The 26,781-nt window shown below is 43.1% G+C and overlaps 1 protein-coding gene across 4 annotated transcripts in view; it reads left to right on the top strand.

Moving 5' to 3' along the window:
- LOC147331871 (junction plakoglobin a-like) overlaps positions 1-26,781 on the top strand; it is a 118,024-nt gene that overhangs the window by 52,087 nt on the left and 39,156 nt on the right. The gene's annotated exons all lie outside the window — the stretch shown is intronic.

Here is a 26,781-nt window from a genome sequence, read left to right as displayed (position 1 = left end):
TCTCCCCCACCTGCAGAGTGAGTTCCTGGAGAGAGGAGACCTCCTGCAAGATGTAACAGCCTCCCCCACCAGTTGAAGAGCCCCCCAGGTGGCTCGATGCACTGGCGGCACCCTGCGCCAGGGCTGGGCCTCCATACACCCACCTGCCCACGACCCCGGCGACACACCAACCAAGACCCAAGCCCCCAAGGCTCAGCCAGGGCCCCAGCCCAGAGACGGTGCACCCCCAGAACCCCACGCCCCCCCCCCCCCCCCCCCCCCGATCCACCCAGGGGCAGCAAGGCTACCAGGTCAGTAACCCACGTCCATCAGCACAGACCCTCCCCTAGCCCCGCTGCACGCAGCCACGAGGAAACCGTCACCTAAGAGCCAACAGAGCCCTTAACAGGCCATGACCGCTACCCCGGGTTGAGCCCCCCAAGAAAGATGCCTCCGGGGAATCCCCCAACGCCCCAAGCCTGTCCCTACCCCCACACCAATCACAACAGCAAAGGTGGGACCAAACTATGACCCCCCACCCCCACTAGGTGATGGATGATCTGATGTGGTGGCAGAGGCTGTATCAAGACTAATGTCATCTAATAGATAATTTCTATATTGGTTAGAATTAAGATTGTTTTTATTTTTCCAGTTCATGAGGACTGTTTTCTTGGCTATGCATAGGGCAGTGAAAACCATGTGGGCGATATTCTTTTCTGTAGTGACATTATCTAAGCTGCCCAGTAAACACACTAAGGGGGAAGTTGGAATGTTACATTTCAGACACTTTGATAAGTCTTCACATATCTTGACATATCTGTCAGTGCGCCCCAGGGCAGCTGTGGCTGCAATGTAGCTGCCATCACCAGTGTGTGAATGTGTGTGTGAATGGGTGAATGACTGAATGTAGTGTGAAGCACTTTGGGGTCCTTAGGGACTAGAAAAGCGCTATACAAATGCAGGCCATTTACCATTTACCATATCTCGCGCCAAAACTTCTGAACTGGTGGACAGAACCAAAGAGCGTGGATATAATTGTCCGGTGAATTGGTTTGGCAGTGTGAGCAGTTGTTGGTAGACCTAAAGCCCATCTTGAACATCCGATGACCTGTATAGTGCGCTCTATGTAATATTTTGTATTGAATTAATTGAAGACTGGGATTTCTAATTAGATGAAAGGTTTTTAAGCAAATCTGAGACCAGAAGTTTAGGTCTAAGTTAACTGATAAATCCGCTTCCCATTTTGCAATAGGAAGTGATATTGATTCATCTGTTTTAGAAAGCATTCTGTATATTTTGGATAGTAATTTGGGGGTTTTAAGAGTAAGAAATTGACCCACACTTGGTGGTGTTTGTAGTTCAACTTGACCCAGTTTAAATTTCTTTTTTACTATGGATTTAATTTGTTGATATTCTAAAAATCTTGTCTTGTTGATCCCATATTGTGTAACTAGTCCGTCAAATGAAATAAATTCTGTTCCTTCTAGTATATGTTCTAAATATTTGATTCCTTTACCACTCCAATCTGAAAAGTTTATCATATTATTGTTTTGTAATATGTCAGGGTTGTTCCAGATAGGTGTACGTTTGCATGGGATTAATGAAGACGCCGTCAATTTTAGAAACTCCCACCATGCTGTCAGAGAAGTGCTGATGTTGATGCTTTTAAAGCATTCATGTTGTTGGATGTTTGAGCTGATAAATGGTAGGTCTGAGATCTCTAGATTATTGCAGAGTGCTTGTTCTACATCTAGCCAAGGTTCATCTAAGAGGGTGTGTTTTAGCCATCCTGAGATAAACTGAAGCCTGTTGGCTAAGAAGTAGTGCTGAAAGTTAGGCAGTTCTAGTCCTCCTTTATCCTTGGTCTTTTGTAGTGTTTTTAAGCTTATACGTGGGGGTTTATTTTTCCAAAGGAATTTGGACATACATGAATCTAGAGATCTGAACCAATCTTGTGGCGGTTTAGTTGGGATCATTGAGAATAAATAATTTATTTTTGGTAAGACCATCATTTTTATAGCGGCAACCCTTCCCATGAGTGATATGGGTAGACATTTCCATCTAGCCAGATCATCTTCTACCTTCTTTAAAAGTGGGATATGGTTTAATTTAGTTAGATCTGCAAGCTTGGGAGAAACATTAATACCTAAATATTTTATATTTCCCGATTGCAGTGGTGTAGAAGAGGAATTATGGAGGGAACAATTAATCGGTAGGACTGTAGATTTTGACCAGTTAATTGAGTAATCTGATATTCTTGCAAAAGAGTTTATCAATGCAATCACCCCAGAGATATTGGTTTGTGAATTTTGGAGAAAGAGTAACACATCATCCGCATAAAGGCTGATTTTATGTTCCACGTTCTTGCATTTTATGCCCTTAATTACTGAATTCTGTCTAATTGCTGCTGCTAGTGGTTCAATAAAAATTGCAAACAGTGAAGGGGAGAGTGGGCATCCCTGCCTGGTGCCCCTCAGGAGGCAGAAGCTGGAGGATGTTTGGTCATTTGTTCTAACACAAGCTGTTGGGGAATTATATAATATTTTTAACCAGTTTATGAAAGAGGATCCAAAACCAAATTTGTGTAAAGTTGCAAATAGAAATTTCCAGTTAACTCTGTCGAATGCTTTTTCTGCGTCTAAAGAGAATATTGTAGTTTCTAGGTTTTTACTGTAAGAGTAGTCTATTAAATTAAGTAATCTACGTGTATTTGTTGATGAGTGCCTACCTTTTATGAAACCAGTTTGGTCAGGATGAATTAAGAGGGGGGTTATTTTCTCCAGTCTCTTTGAGAGAGCTTTGCAGATTATTTTAAGGTCTACATTTATAAGGGATATTGGGCGATAGCTTGAGGGATATACAGGGTCTTTGCCTGGTTTTAGCAGGAGATTAATGTTTGCGGAACTCATATTTGATGGAAGTCTGCCTTTTTCTTTAATTTCCAACAACGTTCTGTAGAAAACTGGTGCTAGAATCGACCAGAATTCTTTGTAGAATTCTGCAGGAAAGCCGTCTGGACCTGGAGCCTTATTATTGGGCATACTTATCAGGGCTTCCTGGAGTTCACCTGGTGTCAGTGGTGAATCCAGTGCCATTGCTTGAGTGTCTAATAATTTTGGAAGAGTTATGTTGTCCAAAAACTGATCAATTTCTTTTTTAGATGGGTTTATTTGTGGTGAATACAACGTTTTATAGAAATCCCTGAAAATGTTGTTTATTTTTTCTAGTCATATATTGTGTTCCCAGATGATTCTTGAACAGCACATATAGTTGTTTTTTCTTTATTTATTTTTAGCTGGTTTGCTAGAAATTGACCGGATTTATTACCATGTTCATAATTTTGTAGGCGTAGTCTTTGTACTAAGAATTTTGTTTTTTTTATCAATTATCTCATTTAATTCTAGTTTCATTATATAATTTTTCAAGGGATCTTATATGTGTTTTCACTCTTGTATGCTTTTCATACAAGTTTCATACAAGACAGATAAAAACTTTATAAGATTTATATATATCTTTTCCATATGGGTTGTCTTGTATGGTGTATTGATAGTCATGTGCTTTTTGTATGCGCTGAGGTGTTTTTTTCTGTTCTCAAACTGATCTCCCTGTCGGAGCTCAGTCTGGGGGGAGTTCTTTTTTCTCCTCTTCTTTCCTCATGTTGTGTATTTTCCATTGTTATACCTCTTACCTGTCTTCCCCATGTGATGTTTGTGTAATGTATCTATGGTCGGAAGGGTAAGATGGCGCTGGCACGGCTGGCAGCCTTAACCCAATTTCCCTCGGGATGAATAAAGTATGATCAATCAATCAATCAATCAATCAATCAATTAAATCTCCAGTTTTTACTTGGTGTAGTATTATTCTTGTGTATTAGTTTTAAAGATACAGGAGCATGATCGCTGACTAGTGATGGGTTGGTCCTCACATACAAGGTCTTAAATAATCAGGCCCCATCTTATCTTAATGACCTTGTAGTACCATATCACCCTATTAGAGCACTTCGCTCTCGCTCTGCAGGCCTACTTGTTGTTCCTAGAGTATTTAAAAGTAGAATGGGAGGCAGAGCCTTCAGTTTTCAGGCCCCTCTTCTGTGGAACCAGCTTCCAGTTTGGATTCAGGAGACACTGGAAGCTGGTTCCACAGAAGCTGGTTCCTAATCTTAAAAAACATTTTAAGATTAGGCTTCAAACTTTCCTCTTTGCTAAAGCATATAGTTAGGGCTGGTGACCCTGAATCCTCCCTTAGTTATGCTGCAATAGGTGTAGGCTGCTAGGGGATTCCCATGATGCACTGGGTGTTTCTTCTTCAGTCATTCCTTTTCACTCACTGTGTGTGTAAATTATTAGTTCTTATTCATCTTTGGCTCGCTTCCACAGCGTGTCTTTATCCTGTCATCCTCCCAACCGGTCACGGCAGATGGCTGCCCCTGCCTTAACCTGCTTGAGGTACTTACAATGAATGGCATTGCTTGCAGTAACACTGTAAAGAATCTTGGAATAATTTTTGACCAGGAAATATCCTTCAGTTTGGATATTAAACAAATATGTGGGACTGCTTTCTTGCAATTACACAGTATATCTAAAATTAAAAATATCATGTCTCAGAGTGATGCTGACAAACTAGTTAATGTTTTTATTACTTTATTACTAGGCTGAACTACTGTAATTCATTATTATCGGGTTGTTCTTAAAGCTTATTCTGAGTTTGACTCCACTATTTGGCTGGGGGAGTTCTGTGTGTCGTGTGCATGCTATTCCCAAGTCTGTCTCTCCAGGTCACAGTCCAAAGACATGCAGTTAGGAGGGCTAGGTTATTTGGTAATTCTACATTGCTCATAGGTGTGAATGTAAGTGCAAATGGTTGTCTGTCTCTCTGTGTTTGCACTGCAACAGACAGGATGTATCCTGCCTCTGCCCTATGGTAGCTGGGATGGGTTCCCAGTCCATGTATGCTCGTAAAGTTGTAATTTTCAAAGTAGTGACTGATTACTAGGTAGGCAGAACACTATACTACCATGCACTGTGCCAATAACCTATATATATATATGTGTGTTGATTAAGATGACTAGCTCATCAGGAAAATGTTCTCAAATGTAACAAAGTGTTGAGTAAGTAAGTATTAAGTAAGTATGAATTGTGTTTAAGTACTCATGTTGCAGGGAAATGATTAAGGTTTCTATGGAGTTAGTGAGTTAATTTGTTGGGTACAACTTTCAAAACCATTACAGTGTTGCATATACTAAGGATTTCTTGCGTATTACCTTCCAAAGCTGAGATGGCTGTGTCATCTGTTTTATGATTATTAAGTAATCTATCTAGCAATTATTCCTTTTCCTTGACTACAAAGTACCTTTAATGATGATGCAACCTGAGGCTCCATAATTAATATCATCTACCACCCATTTAGGGCATTTTAAAAATTGGTCTCCAGCTTCAGCAGCAGATGCTTCTATTCTACTTAGTTAATCGCAGCATTTATTCTGCCGTAAAGAGTTTAAATAAACGCATGCATACTTATAATCCTAATGACTGCATGAACTTCTGGAAATGAAGGTATCAAATTGCATTTTAGGGGTTCAGTTCTTAAATCATCCGGATGGTGAGCAGTGGAACAGCAACAAGTGTTTGTTTGACAGTTGAAAAAGTGCAGGCTGTACACAGTAATCTCTGCGCAGAATAGCTGACTACTTTAGTGGGATCTGCATCCTTAATCACATATTTTCTTTCTAACCTGTGCACAGTAAGTCAGGTGGTGGAGGCACAATTGAGCTGATTTGTGTGTTTGTGTGTTGGACCATCATTTTCTTTTTTTACTGTCAGTTTTGCTATTTTTATTTTGATCAGTTTTTAAACACAGAATAATATGGTTAAGATTCAAAAAGATCACAAATTGGCTTTTCTTTTTATAAGATTAACAATGTGAGAAGCTTTTTTCGGGATTGCCACCACGACAAATCCTACTATATCGAATATGACTGTTTAAAAACTAGCAAAAGTAGGGAAAACTACTTTTCTATAACTGGCAAAGATACACTAATTGCATAACTATTTGTTAAAAACAAGAAACAAATGTAAGCCAGGAGAAAACAAGTTACATGACAAGGGAAATTAATTCCCAAGTACAGTTTTAGATTCAAAGGTTTCTAGACAATGTTGCCAATATCAGTGGCATACACTAAGGTTAAATTAAATGTGGATTTTTACACATTGGCTTGTTCTCTAAGTCCCTGTTTGTAAATTATATTAGGCTCAATCAACATATTATTCTGCCTTACACAAAATGTTAGTTTAAATGAATCAATACCAGTCACACTGACTGTCAGAATTCTCACCTTTGACACCTTTATACATCTTAACTGGAGCTAAACTCTACTCCCACAGCTGATTATCCTGTTAATAGTGTTGAATTATTATGTAGCTCCTCTGAAAAATAAATCCTCGAATCACTTCAGTCAAGTACTTGACCTCATAGTATAATTCTCAAACGCACATCTTAAAGTACATGACACGTGACCTGGAGAGGAAATAGCTTCTTATTTAGAGGGTCTTCATTTGACTTGGAAAATACTTTGTTACCCTATTAACCAAAGGCTGTCCATAAAGCAGGAGCATTTTATTACTTGTCACTGATTGAGGAAAACAGGAACAACCCCGGGTTTCTTCTCAACAGTACCACCAGGCTGCAAAAGAGTCAGAGCTCTGTTAAGTATTCCTTTAACATGACTTTGTGAATTTCTTGACAGAAAAAATTGTAACTATTAGAGTTTTGTTTTTGTTTTGTTTTTACATCTGTGCCACAGATTAAGTACAACAACTCTAATAGCTGCTGATATTTACTTAAATTATTTCTCTCTGATTGATCTTTCTGAATTGACTTTAATTGAATTGACTTTACTTTATTGACTCTTATGGCCTCTGACAGTGCACTCATCTCTGTGCTTGTTCTGTTAAACAGTATTCAATACCAGTGAGTGAAAAATTTGACCACATAGATCAGATTACACCATGGGCATCAACAGAACTGCACTGCAGTGGTTTGGATCATATTCATCTAAAATATTCCTGTTGGTGCATGTAAATGAAAGTACTTTGTACATTATATACAGTGGGGCAAAAAAGTATTTAGTCAGCCACCGATTGTGCAAGTTCCCCCACTTAAAATGATGACAGAGGTCAGTAATTTGCACCAGAGGTACACTTCAACTGTGAGAGACAGAATGTGAAAAAAAAATCCATGAATCCACATGATAGGATTTGTAAAGAATTTATTCGTAAATCAGGGTGGAAAATAAGTATTTGGTCAATAACAAAAATACAACTCAATACTTTGTAACATAACCTTTGTTGGCAATAACAGAGGTCAAACGTTTACTATAGGTCTTTACCAGGTTTGCACACACAGTAGCTGGTATTTTGGCCCATTCCTCCATGCAGATCTTCTCGAGAGCAGTGATGTTTTGGGGCTGTCGCCGAGCAACACGGACTTTCAACTCCCGCCACAGATTTTCTATGGGGTTGAGGTCTGGAGACTGGCTAGGCCACTCCAGGACTTTCAAATGCTTCTTACGGAGCCACTCCTTTGTTGCCCGGGTGGTGTGTTTTGGATCATTGTCATGTTGGAAGACCCAGCCTCGTTTCATCTTCAAAGTTCTCACTGATGGAAGGAGGTTTTGGCTCAAAATCTCACGATACATGGCCCCATTCATTCTGTCCTTAACACGGATCAGTCGTCCTGTCCCCTTGGCAGAAAAACAGCCCCATAGCATGATGTTTCCACCCCCATGCTTCACAGTAGGTATGGTGTTCTTGGGATGCAACTCAGTATTCTTCTTCCTCCAAACACGACGAGTTGAGTTTATACCAAAAAGTTCTACTTTGGTTTCATCTGACCACATGACATTCTCCCAATCCTCTGCTGTATCATCCATGTGCTCTCTGGCAAACTTCAGACGGGCCTGGACATGCACTGGCTTCAGCAGCGGAACACGTCTGGCACTGCGGGATTTGATTCCCTGCCGTTGTAGTGTGTTACTGATGGTGACCTTTGTTACTTTGGTCCCAGCTCTCTGCAGGTCATTCACCAGGTCCCCCCGTGTGGTTCTGGGATCTTTGCTCACCGTTCTCATGATCATTTTGACCCCACGGGATGAGATCTTGCGTGGAGCCCCAGATCGAGGGAGATTATCAGTGGTCTTGTATGTCTTCCATTTTCTGATGATTGCTCCCACAGTTGATTTTTTCACACCAAGCTGCTTGCCTATTGTAGATTCACTCTTCCCAGTCTGGTGCAGGTCTACAATACTTTTCCTGGTGTCCTTCGAAAGCTCTTTGGTCTTGGCCATGGCGGAGTTTGGAGTCTGACTGTTTGAGGCTGTGGACAGGTGTCTTTTATACAGATGATGAGTTCAAACAGGTGCCATTCATACAGGTAACGAGTGGGGGACAGAAAAGCTTCTTACAGAAGACGTTACAGGTCTGTGAGAGCCAGAGATTTTCCTTGTTTGAGGTGACCAAATACTTATTTTCCACCCTAATTTACGAATAAATTCTTTACAAATCCTACCATGTGGATTCATGGATTTTTTTTTCACATTCTGTCTCTCACAGTTGAAGTGTATCTCTGGTGCAAATTACTGACCTCTGTCATCATTTTAAGTGGGGGAACTTGCACAATCGGTGGCTGACTAAATACTTTTTTGCCCCACTGTATGCTTTCCTAAGACATTATCATTAGAAACACTCCGTACATTTTCAGTGCTATGCAGATGACACCCAGCGTTATTTATCGATTCAGGCAGATGACACAAATTAATTAATTAAACTACAGGAAGGTCCTAAATATATAAAGGCCTGGAAATCTGTAATTTCCTACTAAGGTTATTGAACTCAGTCCTAAAAAAATCTTAGACATTTTGGTAAAAATTATTATGTTAGAGTGGGTCATACAGTCACATTTTCCACCTTATATTTATAAATATAACAATTTGATAAATTTTTTGTGGCATTTTTCTTGTTTGATTATAGAGTCACAAATCCAGAAATAAGATTGGGATGCAGTGTAAGATAGATATGCTAATACACTCAGATGAACTCCAAAGCTCATGAACCCATATTTTATACAGAGGACAATAGAGACCTTCAGAGGCTTCGTTAACACTCTTTAGTATGCCTTCTTTCTTCTTCTTTATTAACAGACTTTTAGGAGAGGAATGCCATCCCCTTGTTTTATTATTTTAATTCATTCCAAATGTTTATAGATGGTGAAAGGTCTGGATTGCAGGTTGTTAGGTTCAGCACATGGACTCTTTTACTATGAAGCCATGGTGTAACAGCTATAGTGTGGCTCGGGAGGTAGAGCAGGTCATCTTTTTGATCGGAAGGTTAGTGGTTTGATTCCTGGCTCCCGCAGGTTGCATGTCAAGTATCCTTGGGCAAGATACTAACCCCCAAGTTGCTCTCTGATGCATCCATCAGAATATGAATGTTAGTTAGAATTCAACTTTATTGTCATTGCACATGTCACAGGTACAAGGCAACGAAATGCAGTTTGCATCCATTAGCTATATCTACCATTAGATATAGATATATTACAAATATATATTAACAATAATATAGATATGTAAGTATATTACAGAAATGGGTCTATTATGGTATGTTATAATGTACACGGTATGAAGTATGTTGTGAATATTCTATAACTATAAGTATGTACAGGCTGTAGTGAGTACAAGCTATGAACAGGATATAAATATGAAAAACTATACAGAATATGAAATAAAAAACTTTACAGAATCTGAGATATACAGCTATACAGAAATGGGAACTATGCAAGTTGTAAACAGTTGTAGGGTTAAAAATTATCGTATGTACAGAATGATTATTTACACAGAGCTATACAGTAGTGCACATGTTCTTCACGCCACACTGTGCCATCTTTCGCTGTCTCAGTCCCCAAACAAGCTCTCTTTTTCGGTGTGCTCTATGATTGGTGCACAATCATCTCTATGATTGTGCACCAATCAGAGCACTGGGTGTTTTTTGTACTGGGTATATATATGACACAATCTCACTGCACTTAGCCTAACCCTTCATTGCCCTGAAGAATTCTGTGGTGTACGGACCTCCTCTCCAAGGAAAGAAAATGCAGAGAAGACTCACTACTCAGCAGGCGTTGGAAATGATCCTGACGGAAGTCGACCCTTGTGACTCGGATGGAGAAGACCTAGAAGTTCAGCCGGATTCGGACTCAGAGCTGTCTGATCAGTCTTCCGGTTAGTTTCATTTCATGTTATTTCCTTTTTCATTTCAAACAAGTAAGTGGATGTAGTTAGTAAGTTTGTTTGACCTTCCCATTGCTCACAATTTGAATTTGTTCACACTGCAGATGAGGAGACTGCTTCTCCACCGAAAAAGAGAGCTTGTTTGGGGACTGAGACAGCGAAAGATGGCACAGTGTGGCGTGAAGAACAGGTGGGGACCTGTCTCCCTTTCACCCCAATAGAAGCGTACGCTGCAGATGGAGAGCCAACGGCTAAGGCCAGGAGAAGTATCTCGAGTCGCCTTCAGAGCTTCCTGTGTTTCATCACTCTTGACATGCTTCATAGCATTCAAGAATGGACTATTCAACATGCACAGCAAACGGAGCATGTTCATTGGTTCATGGACCTCCCTGAACTAATGGCATTTATTGCAATTGTCATCTTGCGGGGGGTTTACAGGGTTCCATCGGTAAATGACTGCTGGTCAGCAAACCTGGGAAACCCACAGATAATTGGAACTATGGCACGAAACCGCTTCCAAGACATCATGCAACACCTACGCTTTGATGACAAGTCCACCCGCAGTGATCGAGCAAAGACTGATAAGTTCGCTGCAATTTCCAGTGTGTGGGGATCATTTGTCACCAACTGCATCACGTGCTACAACCCTGGTCTACATATCACCGTTGATGAACAGCTTTTCCCATCAAAGACTCGGTGCTGTTTCCTGCAGTATATTGCAAGTAAACCGGACAAGTTTGGGATCAAGTTTTGGGTGGCCTGCGACCTAAAATCCAAGTACATTTGCAATGTCTTCCCATATCTTGGCAAGGACCCCAATCGTCCCACTGGGGAGAGACTTTCTGAAAATGTAGTAATGAGGCTGATGGAACCATTCCTAGACAAGGGCAGAAATGTTACCACGGACAATTTCTTCACATCGCTTTCACTTGCGCAAAAACTTCTTGGACGGAAAACCACCATCCTCGGCACAGTCAACAAGATTCGCAGGGAAATTCCTCAATCCACTAGACAGACAGATCGCAATGAATTCACCACTCAGGTATGTTGCAGGTCTTTTGTGGTTCTATGTTTATGTGTTTCATTGTGTGTAAAAGGGCTATGGAAATAACAATTTATCTTATTTCTTAGGTGTTTTCAACCTCTGCTGCCACGCTGACGGCGTATGCGGCCAAACGGAAGAAGACAGTCTATATTCTTAGCAGCATGCACAGCGTGGTTCAGACTGATAACACTACCAAAAGGAAGCCAAACACTGTCACCCTTTACAACAAAACAAAGTGTGGCGTGGATGTGATGGACCAGATGGTTCGGGAGTACACTGTCCGCAAAGGAACACGGCGCTGGCCAGTCGCCGTGTTTTATAACATGATTGACATGGCAGCACTGAATGCACATGTGCTGTATCAAGCATGCACCGGGACGAAGGAAAGACGGGTGGACTTCCTGGTGGAGCTTGCAAGGGAGTTGGCTCGCTCTCATGTAGCTGCGAAGAAGGCAAGAAAAGATCAGTTGCTTCGGACACAACCCTCCACACCGAGCCCTGGAAAAAGGGCCACGTGTCAGGTCAAACACAGATGCAAAAAAAATCAGGCCACTGTGCGATGTGTTCACTGCTACAGGTACACATGTGGTAAATGCAGACGACAGATACCGTGGCAGTGCCAGGATTGTGAGTGATTGCTGAAAATGTTGAAATAAAATAAAGCATATAGAAATAAATTGACTGATATTATAAGAACGAGCAAACAACTTTATTATAGAAGAAGATTATATGAAAATAAAAACAATATAAAAGGAACTTGGGATGTGTTAAACAACTTAATTAAACAAGGATCTTCTGGAACATCATATCCTGAATATTTTACTGATGCAAATGGTGAAAATCACAACATGAGTAATATTGTCGATGGGTTCAATAAATTCTTCATAAATGTTGGCCCTGAACTAGCAGCGGACATCCCGTGTCATAAAAATGAAAATATCAGTAATATAAAATCAAATCCCTTTTCACTGTTCCTCTCAGCTACAAATGAGCAAGAAGTAATAAATATCACATTAAAATGTAAAAGTAAGTCTTCAATGGATTATCATGACATAAATATGTCTGTAGTTAAACAGGTTATTCTGAATATTGCTAGTCCCTTAACATATATCTGTAATTTATCATTTCAGTCCGGTTGTTTTCCAAAAAAAATGAAAATTGTGAAAGTAATACCACTATATAAAAGTAATGACAAACACAGTTTTACCAATTATAGGCCTATTTCTCTACTGCCTCAATTCTCAAAAATTCTAGAAAAACTTTTTAATTTAAGATTAGAAAAATTCCTTGAAAAACATCAAATAATAAATGTTGGTCAGTATGGTTTCAGAACGCAAAGAACCACTTCAATGGCGATAATTGAGGCAGTAGAAGAAATTACTGATACACTGGATAAAAATAAATATGCAGTTGGTATTTTTGTTGACCTCAAAAAGGCCTTCGACACAATCAATCACTCAATTTTACTGGATAAATTGGAAAGATATGGTATTCGAGGGAAAGCTGGTAACTGGTTAAAAAGTTACCTAACAGGTCGGGAACAATATGTTAGCATAGGGCATTACCATTCAGAGAAACTTGGTATTACATGTGGTGTTCCCCAAGGGTCAGTGTTGGGACCAAAACTTTTCAATGTATACATAAATGATATTTTTGATGTTTCTCAAGTACTTAAACTCATACTGTTCGCAGATGACACCAACATATTTTTCAGTAGCGATGATTATACTGATCTTGTAATGACCGTAAACAGGGAGCTAAAATTAATAAAAAAATGGATGGACATAAATAAATTATCATTAAATATAAATAAAACTAAAGCAATGTTTTTTGGTAATTTAAAATATAATATAGAATTACCAATTATCATTGAAGGTGTACCAATTGATAATGTGAGTGAAAACAAATTTTTGGGAGTTATAATTGATAACAAAATTTCATGGAAACCCCACGTCAGACACATAAAAACCAAAATTTCCAGAAGCCTCGCAGTTTTGAACAAAGTGAAACAATTCCTTGATAAAGATGCACTTCGTACTCTGTACTGTACCCTGGTTCTTCCATATCTTACATATTGTGTGGAAGTGTGGGGAAATACATATAAAAATACAACTAATCCATTAGTCACAGTACAGAAACGAGCACTGCGTATTATTCACAAGGCTGGTTATCTAGATCATACTCACAAATTCTTTCTTCAGGCAAAGTTACTTAAATTCCAGGATCTGGTTAATTACAATACATCCATAATTTTGTATAAAGCTTTTACTAAACTTTTACCGGCAAATTTACAAACTAGATTTGAAATTCGAGAAAAGGTTTATAATGTGAGAGGCTTTGGAGAATTCAAATTACCCAGAACTCGAACAACCCGTAAAGGCTTTTGTGTGTCTGTATGTGGTGTGAAAATCTGGAACAGTCTGAGTTTACAATTGAAACAATGCAAAAATATTCATAGATTTAAATTTCTCTACAAACAGTTGGTCTGGTCACAGTATACTCAATGATGGGTTTTAGTGTGCTCTGTAATGTCTGTCCTCTTACCATTGCTGGTATGGATTCCAAAATAAAAAATAAAAAATAAAGTGTGCGTATGTATGTACATATATGTACATGTGTGTGTAGATATATATGTATGTATATGTATGTGTGTCTGTTACTTGTAGTTATTACTGCCTGTTACCTGTGGTAATGCAACTTATAATTCATATATTCTGTATTCAGTTATGAAGGCTCTAATTGTTGGTTGCGAGCTGCCGCTTAGATGCTTGTATCTGCCTGGGGCTGTTGATGGGTCTGTATGCAATGATGGGCGTAGCTGCGGGAAGTTTATTGTTTTTTTTTTTTGTTGATGAGTGAGTATAGGGGTGGGATTTAATAAGTTTTCTTCGTCCCACTCCTTTTTCAGGCAAGTTTTGTTTTTTGTTTTGTGTATTTTATGTTCAATATAGGTATTTGTTGTGCCTGAAAATGAATAAATAAATGAATGAATGAAATGAAATGCACTCACTCACTTTTTATCATTATTTGTAAATATGTGTACAAATGGTTGGTTTTTTGTACTGTTTTCATCAATAAATGTCAGCAACAAAGGACATACAAAGGACATGTGTTGATTTCTCCCTAAGATGGCAAACTGAAACACTCCACTCCCCCACCCCCTCAATCACTCACCCCCACTCCCCTCCCTCCAGAATTCCTAGGTAACGACCTAATCTACATATGAATGACTAGCCAATTTAGCTTCCACTTCCAGCATTTGACTGCTCTCCGGCTTTTAAAGGTAGAACGGTAGAAGCCTGGCAATCCCAGTGTTAAGATAAATGAGGGTGTGGATAGTTTCTACAGAGGCTATATAAAGTGCTGGTGGTTGTGAGTGGTGGTTCAGTCCATGTTATTATTGTGTGTATGAGGGTACAGTTGTCCAGTGTGTGTGTGTGTGTGTGTGTGTGTGTGTGTGTGTGTGTGTGTGTGTGTGTGTAGGTGGTTGTGGGTTTTTGTATCTCCAGTCCATGAGTTTAACGTGGGTCAGATGTCAGGAGGCAGAGTTCAGGAGTCTGACAGCTGTGGGGAAGAAGCTGTTCCGGTACCTGGAGGTCTTAGTCCGGAGGCTCCTGTAGCGCCTCCCAGAGGGCAGGAGGGTGAAGAGTCCATGTGATGGGTGACTGGGGTCTTTGATGATTTTCCCAGCTCTTTTCAGACACCGCTTCCTGTAGATGTCTTTTATGGCAGGAAGTGGTGCTCTGGCGATGCGCTGGGCAGTTTTCACGACCCTCTGCAACGCCTTCCGGTCCGAGGCAGAGCAGTTCCCGTACCAGACTGTTATACAGTTGGTCAGGATGCTCTCGATGGTGCAGCGATAGAAGTTCACCAGGATGTCTGAGGACAGGTGGTTCTTCCTCAGAGTCCTCAAGAAGAAGAGGCGCTGGTGAGCCTTCTTGACCAGCTTGGAGCAGTTGGTCGTCCAGGTGAGATCCTCGGAGATGTGGACTCCCAGGAACTTGAAGCTGCTCACACGCTCCACAGCCGTCCCCTTAATGTGGATGGGTGGATGTGGGTCAGCATTCCTCCTGTAGTCCACGATGAGCTCCTTGGTCTTCTCGGTGTTAAGCAGCAGGTTGTTTGTGTCACACCACTCAGCCAGACGATCCACCTCCTCCCTGTAGGCGGCCTCATCGTTGTCACTGAGGAGGCCAATCACCGTGGTGTCATCTGCAAACTTAATGATGGTGTTGGAACCATCAGCAGGTCTGCAGTCGTGGGTGAAGAGGGAGTAGAGGAAAGGGCTCATCACACAGCCTTGTGGTACACCGGTGTTCATTGTGATTGTAGATGAGCAGCGGTTATCCAGCCGGACATGTTGGGGGCGGTTGGTCAGGAAGTCCAGTAACCATTTGCAGATGAGGGAACTGATGCCCAGGTCTGTCAGTTTCCTGATGAGTTGTGAGGGGTGGATTGTATTGAATGCTGAACTGAAGTCTATAAACAGCATTCTGGCGTAGGTGTTGTTGTTGTCCAGGTGTGAGAGGACAGAGTGCAGTGCGATGGAGACTGCATCCTCTGTGCTCCTGTTCTGGCGGTATGCGAATTGGTGGGGGTCCAGGGTGGGGGGGAGACAGGATTTGAAGTGTGCTAGGACCAGCTGCTCTAAGCACTTAGTGATGATGGGGGTGAGTGCTACTGGGCGGTAGTCATTGAGGCAAGATGGGTTGGAGTTTTTGGGTATCGGGACGATGGAGGTGGATTTGAAGCAGGCCGGTACCACAGCATGGGCCAAGGACAGATTGAATATGTCTGTCAGCACTCCTGCAAGCTCCCCAGAACACGCTCTGAGAACACGCCCGGGGATGCCATCAGGACCTGCAGCCTTGTGGACATTGATCCTGCTCAGCACCGCTCCTACATCGGTGGGGGAGAGAGTCAGAGGTTGGTGGTCTGGCGTCACGTCTGCTTTGGTTGTGGTTGTGGGGTTCCCTCGCTCAAAACGAGCATAAAAGTTGTTGAGCTCGTTGAGGAAGGAGACATCAGAGGATGCGGGGGAGGGTTTGGTGGTCCTGTAGTCTGTGATGGTCTGGAGTCCTTGCCACATGCATCGGGGGTTGGAGTTGGAGAAGTGTTCTTCTACCTTCTTTTTGTAATGTGCTTGGCTTTTTTGATGCCCTTCTTTAGCTTAGCTTTGGCTGTACTGTAGGCGTGTGCATCTCCTGACCTAAAGGCAATGTTGCGGGCCTTCAGGAGGAGACGAACATCCCGGTTCATCCAAGGCTTCTGGTTGGGGTACATGGATCCGTTTCTGGGTGGTGACACTGTCTGTGGTTTCGGAGATGTACTCCAGTACAGATGAGGCGTACTGGTCCAGGTCTGTGTGGGTGAACATATTCCAGTCTGTGTTTTTAAATCTGTCCTGGAGCACTGCGTCTGTCCCCTCTGGCCACACTTTAATTGTCCTCACAGCAGGTTTCACACGTTGGATGAGTGGTGAATAGGGCTTTGGAGTTGACGTCACACCGCAATGCATTATGGGAGCGCAGCGCCATTTTCGGGGTCTACGAATCAAACCAAACACACTGTGTTGGAACGACGACTACAAGAAAGATGCTTAAAAGCAGCTCAAAAGAGAATGAACTGTATAGAGACCGATTTCATTCAGAGGCGAAGCAGCGGTACTTGCAGAAAATAGCGTGCATTGGAAATGTGGACCCGTATGAAATAAGGCCGTGGAGTAGAAACCCTGAAGACCAACCGCTATTGACGTAGCCTGACATATTCTCGTACCTTGTCTGTGGAGTCAGCGCGTACAAGTCGTCATTCAAGCAAAGGTAAGTCAGCTTGAGTACTGCGAGTGAAATGCGTTTGATTTCCCTGCAAACATTCAGATTAGTGCAGCATAAATTCATTCATGAGGGGAAATGACAGTGAGAACATGTGGAGGCTGTTAGGTGGATAACATAATGAGTTCAGTGCACTGATGTGACACTGTCCTGAAGGATTGTTATTCTTTATGGTTAAAGAAATTGCACTAATTTATTAATGTTTATTATAAATAATCCTTATTATACATCTTGCTTCCATGTTTGTATCTTGTGTCACTAAAAATACATTTTATTTTAATTTTATATATTGATCAATGACCTGCAGAATCTCCTTATCATATTAAGTGATTCATAATTGTCACTTTATGCTTTCTCCATCTCTAAAGTGATGACATCCTTGCATTACATCCTTTAGGTTCATTTTCTGCAGGCAGGTTTCTGACAGAGAACAGGCAGATTTAGAATATAACATGCAGCGTTCTATAGATGGACACATAAAAAAATGAAAAATTACATGTGTGTGCTAACTTTCTAAACACTTTGTTACATTTATGATAAAGTAGATAAAACACATTTACGTCGGCCTTGGCTCATTAGTTCTTGTCTTTAAATGAACTTTGTCTGTGTGTGTTTCAGGTCCTGCACTCTCAAAGACTGAATGAACCAGCATTGCAGCCATGGGTCACTGTGAGCATCACAGGGAAGGTTGAAGCCGCCCACTGCACCTGTATGGCCGGAGTCGCAGAGACCTGCAGCCATGTCGCTGCTCTTCTGTTTAATGTAGAAGCAACAGTGTTGATCCGTGGCACAAGGACTGTTACAGATGAACCTGCATACTGGGTTTTTCTGGGTAATATGACCAAGATACAGCCAGAGGTTGGCCATAAGATAGACTTCTCCTCTTCAGCTGCCCAAAAAAAAGGCTCTTGATCAAAACATAAACAGACCATCTGTAGTGACAGGTAAAAGGAGGGGTCCTCAAAACAGAAAAATCCCACCTGCTACTTTGGAGGAGTTGTCACTGCTATTGGATACTTTGCTGGAACACAGTAAAGCTGTGGGTTGTGGGAATGACCCATAATGTTTTATCTAGGGGTCTAGATTTATGCCTGTAGTGCACTGTCATGTAAATAATTTGCATTTACTGAATATATACTGACTGAGTCCCGCTGTTCAAAAGTTGAATAAAGAAACAAACTAATTTTTGCCTCTTTTTTTTTTTTATTGAAACCACCTTATAGAACATCACATCAGTTACAATGTAGAATCCATGTCATTTATAGTTTACAAATGACAAAATGTTTACACAAAATCATGAGTGTTTACATGACATCACCCACTACTAACATTATTTACTGTATCTTTTGAAAAAATACAGCAATTTTAACAGCACAATACTTAAGAATATTTAACAGGAGCAGGTTTCATTCTTCCCTGGTTTTATTATCACACTGTTCATCAAAACGGCAGCAAACCTTCACCATCTTATCATATATATCATATTTCATATTTCACCATCTTATCCAGAAGGGTCACCTCTTCACCCTCACATGGAAGAAGTAATCTGATTGGCATGGTGGTATGTTTGCAGCAGGTCTGTTCTGCCCTCGCACTTAACTAGGCAGACAGACAACCATCATCCCATGTAGAAAAACCACACCGTTGTTCCTTTCTGGTGGATTTATTTGATTGGATGCATAGCATGGCTTTGTCGAAATACATGAATGGATGAATGGTAAAAAGACTGTGCTGGCTTAAGAGGTAGCATAGGCAGGCACAGGAGTAGCAAACTGTCCTTCTCCCGTTAGACAGGAAGTAATGAGAAGTAGCACTTCCGGTAGAATGTCAAAATAAAATGAACAGTGTGCCAGAAACGAATAAAGATTGCATGAACTTGTATAACACTACATAACATGAGTGGTGACTCTTAAGGAGCCAGAACACTCCCCGCCTGACATCGGTAAGATGTCACACTTGTACCCAAACTAAACTTGTTGCACAGCAGCTGATACAAGAAGAACAACGTCTGTGACTGGCCTAAAGTAAACTTTGGCTTTACCATCTTTCACCACCTTGACTTCTACCTTCCTGACAAGTCCGTCACTACTAGGATGAACCTTTGCAATCACCCCCATGGGCCACTGATTTCTCTTCACGAGAGGATCTTTCAGGAGGACCACATCCCCCTGCTGCAGGTTTGGTCTGGTGGAATGCCACTTGCGGCGGCATTGCAGTGTTGATAAGTACTCCTTACGCCAGCGATGCCAGAAAGAGTTGGCCAGACTCTGAACTCTTTTCCACTGTTGCCTGTAGAGGTCCTTCTCCCCGAAGTCACCTAAGGGTGTTGGAGGTGCACCAACTTTTTGCGTGAGGAGTGTGGCGGGAGTAAGGATGCACGGAACATCGGGATCACTTGACACTGGAACCAGCGGCCGTGCGTTGATGATGGCGGCCACCTCTGCCATGAAGGTGATCAGGACGTCGTGCGTGAGGGGCCTGGAACCAAGTTGAGCGAGCTGGGAGTCTAATATCTTACGTGCCACTCCTATCATCCGCTCCCAACTGCCCCCCATGTGAGAAGAGTAGGGAGGGTTGAAGACCCAACTACATCCATGATCATTTAAGAAGGATTTAACACGTGGGTCACAAGGAATCCTTTTGTCAAACCCTAGCTCCCTGGAGGCTCCTGTGAAGTTAGTTCCACAATCCGATCTCAATTGCTTTGCAGGTCCTCTGACTGAAAAGAACCTGCGGAGAGCGTTAATGAAGCTAGACGTGTCCATCCCCTCTATGATCTCAAGGTGAACTGCCCTTGTGCTCATGCAGGTGAACATCACTGCCCATCGTTTGCTGCTGGCAAGTCCGCCCCGAGTACGACGAGAGGCAACCGACCATGGCCCGAACACATCTATGCCTACGTAAGAGAATGGAGGTTCAGCACTAAGGCGTTCTGCAGGAAGATCTGACATTTTTTGGAACTGTGTTACTCCCCTTAGCTTGCGACAAACTACGCATGAGTAAATGAGGCTGCTGATCTGGCGTTTACCTCCTAAGACCCAGTAACCTGCGGATCTTAAAGCACCCTCTGTAAGATGACGCCCCTGGTGCCTGACCCTTTCATGGTAATAGCGGACTAACAGGTTAGTTACATGGTGTTTGTGCGGCATAATCAAGGGGTGTTTTTCTGCAGACTCAAGGTCAGAATGAAGAAGGCGTCCGCCAAGCCTCAGGAGGCCTGATTTGTCAAGGTAGGGAGAAAGCTTTAAGAGAGGGCTTTTCTTTGGGATGTCCTTCCTTGACTCTATTTGTTTGAGCTCCTCTGGGAAGCTTTCTTGTTGGACTGCTTTTATAACCGTCTCTCTTGCTTGCTCAAAATCTGAGGTAGTGAGTTCATGACATATATGCCATCCCTTACATTGTCCGCCTGATTGCTTTACCTCAAAGGTGCGTGCAATGTGTGCCAAACGTGCAACTGCCCTGGTAAGGGACTGCCAGCTGGAGAAAGATTCTAAGTTTGCAGTCTTTAAACAGGGGTATGATGTTTGAATGGTGGCAGTGATCAAGGGACGAACTTCAATGTCTGAGTCGGGGTTTTGAAGTTGGAATGTACCTGATGAGTTGCTCTGTAAGGGCTTTAAGGGAAACTCCGGCCCTTTCAACCATGTGCTGGACAACAGTTTTTCGGCAGGTAGAGATCTGGATCCGTGATCGGCCGGGTTGTGCACCGAGGGTACATAGCCCCACTGAGTTCGTACTGTTGCTCGTCTGATGCGTTGCACCCGGTTGTTCACGAAAACGTGAAATCTTCTTGCCTCATTGTAGATATAGCCAAGAACGACTTTGCTGTCGGAGAAGAAGCGCATGTTACTAATCTGAATGTCCATTTCATCTCTGATTAGTTCCCCAACTTCCACCGCTAACACCGATGCACACAGCTCGAGCCTGGGAATGGTAAGATCGGGCTTGGGGGCAAGTTTGGCTTTCCCGAATATGAACGCAAACTCTGTCTCACCATTTTTGTTCGTTAACTTCAGGTAAGCCACGGCTGCAATAGCCTGGGTTGATGCATCACAGAAGACACAGATTTCTCTGTGCTTCGCACCAAGAAAGGAGAAGGAGCAGTATGGCCTTGGGATACGGATTTGCTCGAGTTGTTTGAGAGCATTCTTCCATTCTGACCACTCCTTAAACATGCCCTCTGGAAGAGTCTCATCCCACCCACAAGTCTCTTTTGTCAGCTCCCGCAACAGTGCCCTCCCCTTGATGCTCACTGGCACTGCAAACCCCAGCGGGTCAAAAAGGCTGTTGATAGTGGACAGAACACCTCTTTTCGTGTAAGGCTTTTCGGCTTGAGAGACTCTGAATGTGAAGGTGTCGCCTTCAATGTCCCAACATACTCCTAAGCTTCTCTGCATTGGAGGAAACTCTGTGTTGAAATCTATGTCCTTGAGCCCGCTTGCCAAGTCTACAGTAGAGAATGCTTTCATGACATTTGGGCTGTTTGAAGCTATTTTGTGGAGCCTCAGGTTGGACGCAGCGAGCAGCTCCTGTGTGTCTTTGAGGAGCTTAATTGCCTCTGACTCAGTGGGGAGGGATTTGAGTCCATCGTCGACATAGAAATGTCTTTGAACAAACTGTTTGGCCTCAGAATAGTGCTGTGTGTCGAACAGGTGTGCTGCCTTTCTCAGACCGAAAATTGCCACCGCTGGAGAGGGGCTGTTGCCGAACACGTGCACTTTCATTCTGTACTCGACAACTGGCTCTCTTGGGTCATTGTTGCGGTACCAAAGGAACCGGAGGAAGTTCCTGTGGTCTTCTCGCACCTGAAAGCAGTGGAACATTTGTTGTATGTCCGCTGTGACAGCCACCGTTTCTTCTCTGAAACGGATGAGCACCCCAATCAGACTGTTATTCATATTTGGACCTTTGAGCAGCACATCATTTAAGGACACTCCCTGAAACTTAGCACTTGAGTCAAATACCACCCTGATGTTCCCGGGCTTCTGCGGGTGATAAACGCCAAAGAAGGGCAGATACCAGCATTCTTCTCCTTCTTCGAGAGCTGGTGCTGGTTCGGCGTGATCCCTGTCAAACAACCCCTGCATAAAATCCATAAAATGTCTCTCCATCTCAGGGCGTTTATTTAATGTGCGGCGCAACGACTCTAAGCGGCTGAGTGCTTGGTTTCTGTTGTTTGGGAGGTGGGTTCTCGGTGTACGGAAAGGAAGTGGAGCTGTCCAGCTATTTGCATCGTCTTGGTAAAAGTCTCTTTCCATAATTTCCAGAAAGGCTTGGTCCTCAAAGGAAGGGGCTAGCTCTTCGTCCTTTTCACTTTGCTGGAATATGTGTTTCCCTATTTGACATGAACTGTGAGTGTTCCAGGATTTGTTGTGTGACTGCTCTTTGACATGAAAGCTGTTTTGACAGGGTGTTAGGAGACTTGGACGCCCGTTCTCTAGAACATTCGTTCTGTATGTGCCTATGATGGCTGGCTTATGGGCTCCTCCTAGGCATACATCACCTACAATAACCCACCCAAGTGCAAGTCTCTGGGCAAATGGAGCATTGACTGGTCCATTCACTCGTTCATACACTTTGTGCACTTGTATTATGTCTCGGCCTAACAGCAACATAATGTCAGCCTCAGGGTCTAGGGGCTGCATATGATCTGCTAGGTGTTTGAGGTGTTGATGGGCTAGGGCAATCTCTTGCGTTGGTATTTCATTCTTGTTGTCTGGGAGTGAGTCACACTCGAGCAAAGAAGGCAGAGGAGAGCTGAACTGGCCATCAACAGACTGTATAAAGAGGTTCTCAGCTAAGCGGCCATTTGTAGTGGAAACCCCTGTACATGTCTTAAGTGTGTATGGCGCTAGGTTGCTCATTGGGATGCCAAAGGTGTCGAAAAGATTTGACTTCGCTAATGACCTATTGCTCTGGTCATCTATGATAGCGTAAACCTTGACCTTTTTGTCTGGATGCCCCTTTGGATAAATGTAGGCTTGACATATTTTGGAGCAGGAATGCCCCCCACCTAAGTCCCCACAAACTTGAGTGCATGCTGAGCTAGTCTCCAAGTCTAGGCTACTCTCCCCGCCATGCTCCTCCCTGTCCTGGTCTGGGGCAATGTTTTGAGCTTTTGTGTTTTGTGTCCATGGAGCTGGACCTGCATGCAGCGCTGCAACGTGTTTGTTGCTGTTGCACTCTAGGCAAGTAATCTCTTCCTTACAGTCTTTAGCTTGGTGAGCTGAGGAATTGCAGCACCTAAAACAGATGTTGTGTTCCCTGAGGTATGCCTTACGCTCATCTAGTGTCTTTTCCCTGAAACCTCTACACTTCTTTAACGGGTGCGGTTTCTTGTGGATGGGACACAGTTTGTTTGTGAACTCACTCGTGCTGCCTAAGTTTGGTTTGTGAGTTTTGTTTACCTCTGTTTTGTGGACGGCAACAGGCGGTCTTGACTTGGCAAATCTTGTATAGTGGTTGTCGTGAGTTGTTGGATAGGATGTGGGACCTGATACAGTAGACTTAAAACTGGGGTCGTTTCTAATTTTCGCTTCATCTTGTATGAAGCGACAGAAGAATGAGAATGGAGGGAAATATACATCATGTCTCTGCTTGTATTTAGTCCCCTCTGACATCCACCTGTCTTGAAGATTTGTTGGCAACTTATCAACTATCGGGGCAATGCCACGTGATGTGTCCAAATACACTAGCCCAGGTAAAGAGCCGTCTGATTTGGCTGCATCAATTTCAGAAAGTAGGTCGCCAAGTTCTCTGAGATTCTGAGGGTCTTTGTTTGACACTCTAGGAAAGCGTTCAAGTCTGTCAAGGAGCGACTTCTCAATAGCCTCTGGGGTGCCATAACATTCTTGTAGCCGTGTCCAAACTCTGCTGGATTGTTGAGATTGACAGAGCGTATACGTTTGGCATGCTTAGACGACTCTTCTCCAAGCCACCGGGTGAGCAAATCTAACTGTTCGCTAGGCTTTAAGCTTAACCCTTCAATAGCGTTACAGAAAGAAGCTCTCCATGCCCAGTAGTCCTCTGCTCTGTTCGTAAACTTTGTCAGACCGTCTGCCACCAATTCTCTTTTTGCCAGAAACTTAGCGAGATTAGCAAAGTCACTGTTCCCGTTGTTGATTTGCGTTGGCTGGAAAGGTGGAGTGTAAGGGGAAAAGCTCATAGGTTGCGGTGTGGTACTTACATACCTTTGGCCACATTTTTCTTGGGTATCAGCAGCTGGTGTCAGATGGCTGCCAATCTCATATTTGATGTCCTGTTGATTTACCTGTGGGACATATTGAGGTGAAGTGGCTGGATCGGGGATTGGACTGATGTCACATTGTTTTATCGGCGTAAAGTGTTTGGGGTCCGGCAAGTCTTCTCCGCGATGCTCTGGTGAAGAATATCCAAGATAACTCTGTAGTCTGTATGACTGGGTTGAAGCTGGAAGCTGGAGTAGAGCGTGAGAGTTCAGCGCTGGTTGTGAGTTCTCTTGACCCTGTCGTGATTCCCCATATTGTTTTTCTGACACACGAGATGACCACATTTCCCCGCTTACCTCCTCTGCTATTGCTGCTTCAAATACATTGGCTTCAGCGAGCGCAGCTTCTGCTTCCTTTTCTTCTTTTAGTGCTTTTAATGTAGCACTTAACTCTGCTTGCCTCATTTTCACCTCAATCTCCCGTCGTGTAAACTCTGCTCTGGCGCGTGCTGCTTCGGCCTTTGCCTGTGCTTCGACTGCTGCTTTGGCGAGTGAGCTGCGGGATCTGGATGTAGATCCAGAGCAGGTGGACCGTACCTCCAGCTGCTCCTCCTCTGCTGACAGCATAGTGGCGTCTGGGTCAGATGTCTGGAAGACTGCCTCCTGAAGTAGCCGTTTCGCCAGTCTTTTTACTGTTCTGCCCTCGCACTTAACTAGGCAGACAGACAACCATCATCCCATGTAGAAAAACCACACCGTTGTTCCTTTCTGGTGGATTTATTTGATTGGATGCATAGCATGGCTTTGTCGAAATACATGAATGGATGAATGGTAAAAAGACTGTGCTGGCTTAAGAGGTAGCATAGGCAGGCACAGGAGTAGCAAACTGTCCTTCTCCCGTTAGACAGGAAGTAATGAGAAGTAGCACTTCCGGTAGAATGTCAAAATAAAATGAACAGTGTGCCAGAAACGAATAAAGATTGCATGAACTTGTATAACACTACATAACATGAGTGGTGACTCTTAAGGAGCCAGAACAAGGTCCCTTGTGTAGCACTGGAACCCAGTCACGATGTTTCATCCATTTCATAGGCTGGTTTGCTGCAATAATGCCAAATAATTAGCATCTGTATAGATAGAAGGTAGTTCTGCAAAATCACTCAGTAGGATGTTTGTTCTAATTTGCTATGACCTCAGAGCGCATCGAAAATAAAACTAATAGGCTATAAAGAGTGATATGAACATATTTAGAACTTACCGGAATGAAAATGTCTGGAGCACCAACAGATATCTGGAGATGGAAGAGAACTGGATATCAGCTCGTCTCACAGCTGCTATCCAGGCTAGACGCCTTCGTTTGGTAACATCAATACACGAGCTGCCTCATGTTGCTTCCAGGTTGGGAAAGAATGAAAAGATAAACCATTTTCAACCTTATTCTCTTGCCGGTGTTGTGTGTGACTTCGCTCCCTTTTCACTTGCGCTAGACCCCCAAAATGGCGGATCGGGCCAAAATCCTTTCCACGCCCACCCCCCGTGACATCACGCTCCAAAGCCCTATACCTAGGTGTGAGGAACAGGGAGAGATGGTCCGATTGTCCAATGTGGGGGAGGGGTGTGGCTTTGTAGGCTCCAGCCAGGTTGGAATAAACATGGTCTAAAGTCTTGTCCCCTCTGGTGTGGCAGGAGACATGTTGGTGGAATCTGGAGAGGACTGTCTGCCATGAAAGAACTTTCTGCAGCCATTAACAAACACCAGAATAAACACCCCGAGGCTGCTTTTATTGTTGCTGGCGACTTCAACCACACCAACTTAAAAACTCCGCATTAGGTGAGCAGTGACTCTCGGTAGTAGTGGAGTTCATGCACCAAGCATTGTTAATATAAATGCACAAACCTCCACCTCTGGTCTTGCCGGAGTCATCTGCTAGCCGGTCGGCTCGGTGTGTCCTGCTAACTCGATAGCATTGTCCGGACAGCTTTTGTTCAGCCATGTTTCGGTGAAAAACATGACATTTGAGTCCATAATCCGTCTGTTGTTAGTGATGGAGATCCGTATCTCATCCATTTTGTTTGCCAGAGAACGGATGTTGGTGAGGAAAATACTGGGTAAAGGCAGCCGGTGTGGTGTTAGCTTTAGCTTAGCCCGTAGCCCTCCGCGCCTACCTCGCCTTTGTTTACGATCTCGGTGCCGTCTGTGTGCACTTCCACCCGGCCGGGGAGAGTGGGCAGCCTCCGGTGTTCTGGAGATCTCTGGGATGAGTCAGAGATCGGCGATAAAACTGTTGGAGTTATGAGTCCAGATGTCCAGAAGCTCTTGTCTGCTGTAGGTCAGCAATTCTGGATGAATAATCTGATGAAAAGTAGATAAAAAAAACCGCTAAATAGCAGATTCTGGAGAGACACTGAGCCTCACGTTGTTCACGCGCCACCATCTTGGTCACCAGTAGTTAGTGAGCAC

The sequence above is a fragment of the Aulonocara sp. 'chitande type north' Nkhata Bay genome, linkage group LG4 (assembly GCF_057382095.1).
Source record: "Aulonocara sp. 'chitande type north' Nkhata Bay isolate Kocher_YH1m ecotype deep benthic linkage group LG4, A_spYH_male_GT1.1, whole genome shotgun sequence".
Taxonomy (NCBI): Eukaryota; Metazoa; Chordata; class Actinopteri; order Cichliformes; family Cichlidae; genus Aulonocara; species Aulonocara sp. 'chitande type north' Nkhata Bay.
Note: the sequence above shows the minus strand (reverse complement) of the source record. Positions and strands in the feature narration are given on the sequence as shown.